This window comes from Solanum pennellii, chromosome 3 (genome assembly GCF_001406875.1).
Source record: "Solanum pennellii chromosome 3, SPENNV200".
Classification (NCBI taxonomy): Eukaryota; Viridiplantae; Streptophyta; class Magnoliopsida; order Solanales; family Solanaceae; genus Solanum; species Solanum pennellii.
This window is the reverse complement of record NC_028639.1, coordinates 57671047-57680524: the sequence shown is the minus strand read 5'-3', so window position 1 is coordinate 57680524 and position 9478 is coordinate 57671047. Positions and strand designations below refer to the sequence as shown.

General features: G+C 26.7%; 1 pseudogene; it reads left to right on the top strand.

Moving 5' to 3' along the window:
• Positions 1 to 7342: 7342 nt before the first annotated feature.
• LOC107014229 lies at positions 7343 to 8145 on the top strand (annotated as a pseudogene).
• The last annotated feature ends 1333 nt before the right edge of the window (positions 8146 to 9478 follow it).

Here is a 9478-nt window from a genome sequence, read left to right as displayed (position 1 = left end):
AAAAATATATATATATATATATATATATATATATATATATATATAAATCTTGGAATGAAGCAACAAATTGTTGTGTAAAATAGATTACTTCCTTCGTCTCATATTAGTTAGTCATTTTTTTAACACACATATTAAGAAATCATGAAATAAGAAAATAGTTTTACTAATTTACCTCTTAAATTTTTTTTGAAAATTTTACAAACAATGTAAAAACTTTTGAAAATAATTAATTACAAACGGTAATATAGGAAAATTTTAAATAATGTTTTCTTGATTTATTAAGGCGGATAACTAATAAGAGATACCTATTTTTAGTAAGATAATCAACCAATATGAGCTACAGAGAGAGTAAACTTCCCTTCAATTATAAATTTTGAAATTAGAGCGTGAAGCTTGAAATTGATTTTTTGAAGTTGTGATTTTTGAAACTTACCGTTGTGTTTGAACATACATTTTACTTGCGAAACCAATTGAAGTTTTGTGAGGGAAAGTAAAATATGTCTCAAAAATTGATTGAAAATAAAATTTTAAAATCTAATCAAATTTCATAAATGTTCATATATTTGAGTATTTATTTTAAAATTTGATCTAAAATTAATCTATGATGATAGATAAATTATTAATCATAGTGATGGAATAAAAAAATTATGTTGTTTGATTGCAATATTTGGGATAACTTATCCCACTATTTATATATTAGTGATGGAATAAGTTAATCATATACATGGTGGGATAAGTTATCTCATAATAATTAACCCAGACTAACTTATCGTGAAAAAAACTTATTTCAAACCAAACGACACCTACATGTATCTCAAAGGGAAATTATTATGATTAGAAGTGGATCAAAATCTCCAATTGAAATTATAGAAACATTCCCCTTCTTTTCCGCTTATTGTGGGAGTAACTTTCACATAAATTCTTCTATTTCCCTTTTGATTTCTTTTTGTTTTTAAACTTTAAAGTAGACCACACCTATCATAAAGTACTTCCTTTATTTCATTTTGGGTGGTAATGTTTTTTTTGTCTATTTTAAGAAAGTAATATATTTTATATTAAAATAATTTTAATTTTTTGAATTGATATATCACCATTTAAATTTTAAATATTTAATCAAAGTAATACTAATATTTATTATTTTACATTAATAAGGACAAAGGAAGTATAATAACCAAAAACCAAACATAGCCATCCACCTCAACAAAGGAACATAGTGATGTTTGCTTGGTGACGCAACCACACATAAAAAAAATTATTTTAATTTAACATCAATATTATCATCTTAGATTAAAGATATTTTTAAATATATTGAGATAATTATTAAATCTTGAATCTTAAATATACCATATGAAAAGTTAAAAATTAATTTTTTTTTTCAAGTATTCACATTAAAACAGGTCAAAAAGACATAAATAAATTAAAACAAAAAAATTAGTGAATAAAGAGTCAAACACATTGCCTTCATAAAAAAATCCTAATAACTTGAATCGGAGAATCATTATGACTTATAATAGGTGTTAACACTAACTTATTTTTAATTGAATAATATCTACTTAATGTAATTTTCTTAGTTATATATTAAGAAGCTATACAGCTAAATAAAGAGAATTTTTTTAAAAAAATATCCTTTCGATTATATAAAAAATACTATTTATTTAGATTAATTATATGAAAGAGATACTTTTTCTCAATACGAGTATGATAACAAAGAACACGAGGGTGGCTTCTTTTCTTTATTAATTAACAAAGAACACGAGGGTGTCTGATATACCCCTCAACTTCGTCATTTAGAGCTGATTACCCCTTGTTATGAAAGTGGCCCATATATATCCTTACTTGTAAACAAATGGCTCACATATACTCTTTTCCTCTAACGGAAATGAAAAAAAAAATTTAATCTAAATTTTTATTATTTTTTTCTAAAAAATATAATCTCATATAAGTAAATTTAATCTTCGTCAAACATATTTTTTTTGACCTTTTTTTGTTTCAATGACTAATTTATAATTATTATTTTGATAATCAAATTTATTTATATTTCACTAATATTCTTGTAAAACTTATTGTAGATGACCAAATGTTTTCTTCGAATACGAAATTAAATTACAATACACACACAAAATATAGTTTAATTTTTTTTTTGAACTAATGACTGAAAGGAAAAAATAAAATAAGAATAAGAAACTCAAATAATTATATAAAAGAAGTCAAAAAATAATTTATGTATGAAAAAAATTAAAATATACCTTGAACTTTGATATAAGAATCATATATACCCCTAAATAATTTTTTTAAAAAAAATTAGAAGTAAAAAATATAAATCTAAAACTAATTGTTTAACTTCCGTTAAATGAAGGGTATATGTGAGCATTTTGTAACAGTAAGGGTATATGTGAGTCGTCTGTATAACGGTAAGGGCATATATGAGCCTCTTTTATAACGAGGGGTATATCAGCTCCAAATGACAAAATTGAGGGGTATATCAGACCCTTTTTCGTTAATTAATTAATTAATTAATAGGGATTAGTATTAATAAAAAAATAAAATGGGTCACTGTTTTTTTCCTTGGTCACACAACACGAGCTACTTACTAACATTTTTAATACTTTGTGTAGTTAATGTAATATTCTATTTTAGTTCTTATGTTATTCAATTTTACTTACCATTATGGACCTTCGATTGTATTAGGTGAGGGACTTTGATTTTTCAACTAATAAAATTAAAAAATTGCTAACTTCTTTCGGGGGCAATTATAATATTTAATTTATTTTATAAAAGAATCGCTTGAAAGTAAACAAATTAAAGTAACAGTTAAAATTAAATATAATATTAGATCCTTCATTTTTTTTCACTGTATTGAAAATAATTTTTCACTTCATTTTTTTCATTTTAGCATTTATTAAGATCTTTCGCCATGTATTGCTCTTTAGTAGTAGTTCTCTATTTTTTAATTTTTTTTCAAAATTAAAAATAAAATATAAATTAATATAGATATTATAATAAATTAATTTATATTGATTATTATCACATTATTTTAAAAGAATATATAAAATCAAGACAAATAAAAGCAAACAAAATTTTTTTTAAAAAAATAAAGAATTTGATAAACGTTCTTATTCGACCCCAGTTACTTTATCCCCCCTCCATCAAAATAAAGTCTTATATTTCCTTGGAGCAAAAAATAGGTCCTACATTTTTTTAAGAAGAAAAAAGAGTCAAAATACTTGTGATTATTCTTAATAGATCAGTATTATTTCGTTATATTTTTTAATTAATAATGTACTCGTCATTAGTCACCTAACATATAAATATCCCATACTTGAAAAAAAAAATATCCCGTTGTAATTATAGTGGCTTCAAAACAAGAGTAGAATGACTAGTTTTTCCCTTGAAAACTATTCTTTATTAATTTTTTTGATCTTCAAATTGTTATTCAAATCTTGTTATAACTATGATAACATGTATTATAATGTAAAATAAATATATGAATCAAATATTATATTAGCAATAATATCATTGTTTATCTGATAAAGAAAACACAAAAGGACAACCAAATATTGTAAAACTTATACAGTTAATACTCCCCCAATCCCAACCAAATATTGTATAACTTATACAGTTATACTCCCCCAACTCCATTCTACGTGACACCGTTAACTTAGCATGGTGTTTAAGAAAAAAAAAATTTAAAAATTTATTGTCTAAACAATCCTGGGATTTTTGTGAAGTTATAAATCACTTTATTAAGAGTATAAATAAAATTTGAAATTGATTTTTTTAATTATCATAAGATGACATTCTTTTTGGAATGGATTAAAAAGATTGTCTTTGATATGAAGCAAATGAAAAATAAATTGGTTTCTAACCTATTTTTTCATGTTTGGTTGGTGAGTGGAAAAATTTTCTATTCTTTGATTGGTGAATAAAAAATTCTTTCTACTCCCCCTTTAATCCTAGCTATTTGTCCATTTTTGAATGTGTACCCCTATTAAGAAATCAATGATTGACATAGTGAGTTTACTATTTTACCCCTATTAATTTGAAGTGGATGAATTAAAATTTAAGATTTTTAAGAAATTCTACCTTTTCCAACGTAAATAATTGAGGATATAATAGATAAATAAGATTGTTCTTTCTTGATTTGTCAAAATGAACAAGTAAAAATGAAAAGTTGGACAAGTAATTAGAAACACATATAAAATATTTTATATTTTTGGCTATAGAGTAGATTTTTTTATTTTTTTTGGCAAATAGTTTCTGACATGAAACTCAACCCTAATAACTGATTTGGGACACGACTCCGGCTTTCGACTCCATACTCGGCATTCGAACTAGGACCCGATCTCAACCTTGACACCCAAATCAGGACAAGAGCTTAACAATCGATGCAAAATCCAACCCGAGACCTGACCTCGACTCTCACATGAGACCACACATTCAAACTAGGACCCTTCCCCGATATCCAACTCGATCCCAACATCGACATCTGACTTTGGAGATGACTTCGAGTCCCTACCCGAACTCGACATTCAAATTGGAATCCAACTCCAACCTCAACACTCAAATCGGTACATGATTCCGACGATCAATTCAAAATTCAATTCTAAAATCCGATCCAAAGGCTAATTAATCTCGATATCTGAATCTTGCCTTTATCGATTAATCCAGAATCTGACCTCGACAATAGAATCGGGACTTGACTTCCAAATTGTCAATTTTTTTTAATGGGAACTCGAGCCTGACTTTCAAATTGGAATCCGACCATACCTGATTCGAGACCTGACTTTCAAACTGAAATTCAAAAAAATTTTAAAAGTATTTTTTTTCAATCTCTTTTTTTTTAGAAGAGGATGATAGTGGGTCAGGACAGAGGTGACGTGTAAAAAAATTCAATAATTCGACTGAATTATTTAAAATTTAAGTATTTTGCAAAAAACAAAATTTCAATATACTATATACTATGGTATTTTAGGGGATGGGAGAAAGAGGTATAAAAAATATAGTAGTTTGTACAAAATACAAATAAATAAAGATCCAAGCTAGCTAGCTAGTGTCCTGACCATATATCTAATGTATATTGAACAAATTAAATAATTATGTCATACAATAGAATTAATAAGAGAATAAAAATCCATCAAGTGTTTTAAATGCGGGGTATTAGGTGAGACATTTTATATCATATGAAATGAGAAGTCTCGAGATACGAGCTTAAGTCTTATGGTTTTATGAGGCGTTGTCTCATGTATATTCAATTTCGTAATTTTACTACTAAGAAGATAAGCAAAAATAAGACCATTAATTATTTTACAAATAATTTTTAATAGATAACCTATAATATACAGAAAAAATATTATGCATTTTATTTGAGAAAGGTATAAATGACGAATAATGTAGAAAAAAAGTATTATAACTACTATTTGAGAAATATCATTATATAATTATAAAAAAAAAATTAAATTATGCAAAAAATGTTTAAAACTATTTTTTTTAATAAAAAAACATTAAGAGCGTAAGGGCTCACGCTCCAAATTCTAGGACTTACGCCCTATGTATTTATGTCCTCAATTTGCACTCGAAATATTTTTGATACGCCCCGTTCCAAGACTCGCTCGGAAGTCACCCCAAAACATTTTTGAAAAACATTGTATCCACTCCTATATAAGAAAGAGTTCAAATTTTACACACCGTCAATATACAAAGAAGTTGTATGTATATTCTTCTTCCATGATATACTACTTCTTTTCCATTTTAATTTGCTCTATCCTATGGCAATATGAAATAGAACGAAAGAAGTGAAAGATTAAATAGTTATGTCGTACAATATATTTATACGAGAATATATTCATTCTTATACCAAAAAAGTTTAAATTTTATGCACCATAAGTGTATAAAAAAGTTATGTATCATATACTACTTTATTTCTCTGTTTTAATTTGTTCTATCCTATGGCAAGTAATCATATGAAATATATCAAAAGAAGTTATGTATATTCAATTAAAAAAAGTTTATAAGTATAATAGAAGCAAGTGCATTAGTTTTTTTAATCATATATAAGAATTTTAGACTTTACGGTAAAACGTGTGCATTATAAAGATTTATAATACTAGCGTCCGTCCATGCAAAAAAAAAAAAAAAAAGTATTCTGACTGGCCACCATCAACGAATTAAATTACCATAATCTAGTTCTTGTTCTACAAGCATGCATTAATTTTGACCACTTCCATGTCCTATATTATACTTAACTACAAAACTTTTCAGGTTTCATCAAATTTATTTCTCGATCACAATTTATATGACATCTTTTAATCGAAGGTTAGTTAATGAATTTTTAATTGCAACCCTTTCAAACATTTTTCAATAATATTTATAATATTGTTATGTAATTTTAAAATATATAAATATTATTTCAAGAAAACATAAAAGTTTCATCCCCAAATCCAAGATAATATATTTATNGTTGTAATAAATACATTAATACTTTCAAAAGGCAATAAAAAGAAGCCACGTAGCTAACAAACAGATGGACAAGTTGGAGTGTGTATATATATATATATATATATATATATATATATAAAAAGCTTTCAATTTTTTCAACATATAAAAGTGTGTGCAAGCTCTTCCTCTACCAAATTGCTTTTTTACTTTTATCTGTATTTTTTCAAACTCATTAAAGATTGATCCTGTTATTTATAATCACGTCGGATACAAATAATATATACTCACTATTGAATGGTAAACAATGGCTAATTATAATCGAAACCATCATGTACTATAAGTCTCTAATTATCATACGATGAGTTCACGATTTAAACTTTAATTTATAGGTCTAACCTTCAAGTATTGAAATCACTTAAGTTTTAAACTTACGAATTAATTAATGCTATTTTAGTGATTGATACATACAAATATTCTCGAAAGTTACAAATACTGAGTTCAGATAAACACTACAAAAAAAATGTGAATTATACGTGGATTTTCCTAGGTATTAGTATGAAAGTTTGCAGAAAACTTATTTTCCTGCAAATTTTCATACTAATTCCCAGGAAAATCTCCATGTAATTCACAGTTTTCTTATAGTGAAATACTTTCCGAGATAATTTATTCCCATGTTCTACTCCTACTCCCTCTCTTTTTGAAGTCTAAAACACTCAGGTCAACTCCTCTGTTAAAGAATTATTATAGTATTATTAAAGGACAAACCAATGAAAGTAGTACCCTCTTTCTAGGAAATAAAGACTTTTGTTACAACAAGTGGAAAAATTTGGTGTATATATAAGCCTCAATTATTTTGCCAATAGAATGTTGAAACCATATTGAATTGTGTTTGAAAGTAGTACTATTAAGATGGAAGATATTATTATAATCAAGAAAGGGACATGGTCTCCTGAAGAGGACCAAAAATTGAAAGATTATGTTATGAGATTTGGCATTTGGAATTGGAATCTCATGCCCAAATTTGCAGGTACAACTCACTATACTAATACAAATTTTTTCTTTTTTTTTAATGTTAAGTTTATACATTATCTGATGGATGGATCATGCATGGTTTAGGTCTTTCAAGAACAGGAAAGAGTTGTAGACTTCGATGGATGAATTATCTCCGCCCTGATGTTAAGAGAGGACCTTTTAGCATGGAAGAAAGAGAGAGAGTCATCAAAATGTATCAGCAACTTGGAAATAGGTGAGAGAATTTATATTAAAAACGATCTTTTAAGTTTATTTAATAAATATATGTAAATCCAGATGGGCAGCTATCGCTGGAAAATTGCCTGGAAGAACAGATAACGAAGTTAAAAACTTCTTTCACACACATCTAAAGAAGAATCTTGGACAGATAAATAATATTGATGCCCCTGTAAAGTGTAGGAGGGCAAAAAAACAGAAGAAAAAGGCTCAAGAAAAACCCAAATTATTTGTGGATATATCATCACCAACAGTGGGTAGTTCTTCTTCAATATCGAGCATTATTACATTCGATCAAAATGAAAAGATTGACATCGAAAAGACGGTTATCTTGGAGAGCAATCCATCATCGTCACATAGTAATATTGATTGCTTCGATCAATTTGTTGATACAACTTCATTCTGGCTTCATCTACTTAACCATGCCAATCGTCTGAAGAATAATGTTATGAAAACTCCTAATCCAAAGTAGAGATGGATAATTTAATTAATGAGATGAAATTATTTTACCTTATTATGAAAATGTCCAAAAGGAATTTTAGTTATGTGAGATTTGAGTTGCTTCTTAATTCGGAAGATAATGCTACACTAAATTTAATTTTGATCTACCGTAAGGTTAATTCGCTTTTCGTCTCCTCTTTAATCGGGTTTCAATGTGTGTATACGTAACTTTTGACAGCATTTTGCTACTATGTTTTGTACGAAATGGCTATCATAGCTAGGAGTTAATATATCATGAAGACAAGGACTCTAGTATGAATTATCATGTATATATTATATAATCCATCTATTGATACCACACGACAAATTATGAGCTATACATAATATGTGTTTTTAATGAAATGTGTTGATGGATTCACTATTCACTAGTTGGATAGTTTAGATCATCACTTTAATATTTCTTCCTTTTCATTTTATGTATCTGAATTTAAAGAGTTTTTGGAAGTAAGAATTTTCATTACATTTTCTATACTTTTCAATTTTTAAACTCTAGAAAGGAGTAATATACTGTTATGATTTTAAATATGTTTATAATTTAAAAAAGTAGTATTAGTAGATACAAATAACAGTACTTTCGCTGTTTCAATTTACTTGTCTTACTTTTTTTAAATCTAAAGAATGTTTTTTTCCTTCTTTTTTAATTTTAACCTTTCACATGACATATTTAAGACTACAAAATTAAATAACTTTTTTTTGGTTTTCCACCAAATTGGTACTTTCCACTCTCCATCACAAGCCTTGTTGTTGATTAAAGGACATTTTGGTTACATTCTACATATCTTTAGTTTTAATCGGAAAACTAAAAGTCTTTTTTATCATCTTAAACTACATCTCAAGTTAAAATCAGATAAATAAATTGTAATAGAAGGAGTATCGTAAGTTTCATCTTTTTCTTTTTTTTATCTTGAAAGTTTCATAATGTCCCTTTTTACAAAGCATTGTTATGACATTGATGATATCGATTGTAATGACCCGGAAGGTCATTTTTGGAAATTTTAAATATTAGTGTAACTTGAGTTAATTAATTGATAGTTTATGGGCTAAAGTGATAATTTATTTAAGACCCTATACCATTTAGACTATATTTAATAAAATATGTGGGTAAAACCTATCACTTTTAGTACATAATTAATTTTAAAAAAAAAAAGAAGAAGAAATAAGAAAAGAAGAAAAGGTCGAAGCTTGAGGCGGCTGAAGGGTTTGCAGGTATTTGATTTCCCATTTTCTATATGCAACATATTGTTATGCATATAATTATAGTTATTATTTAATGTTGGAGTTGAAACAGAAAGTG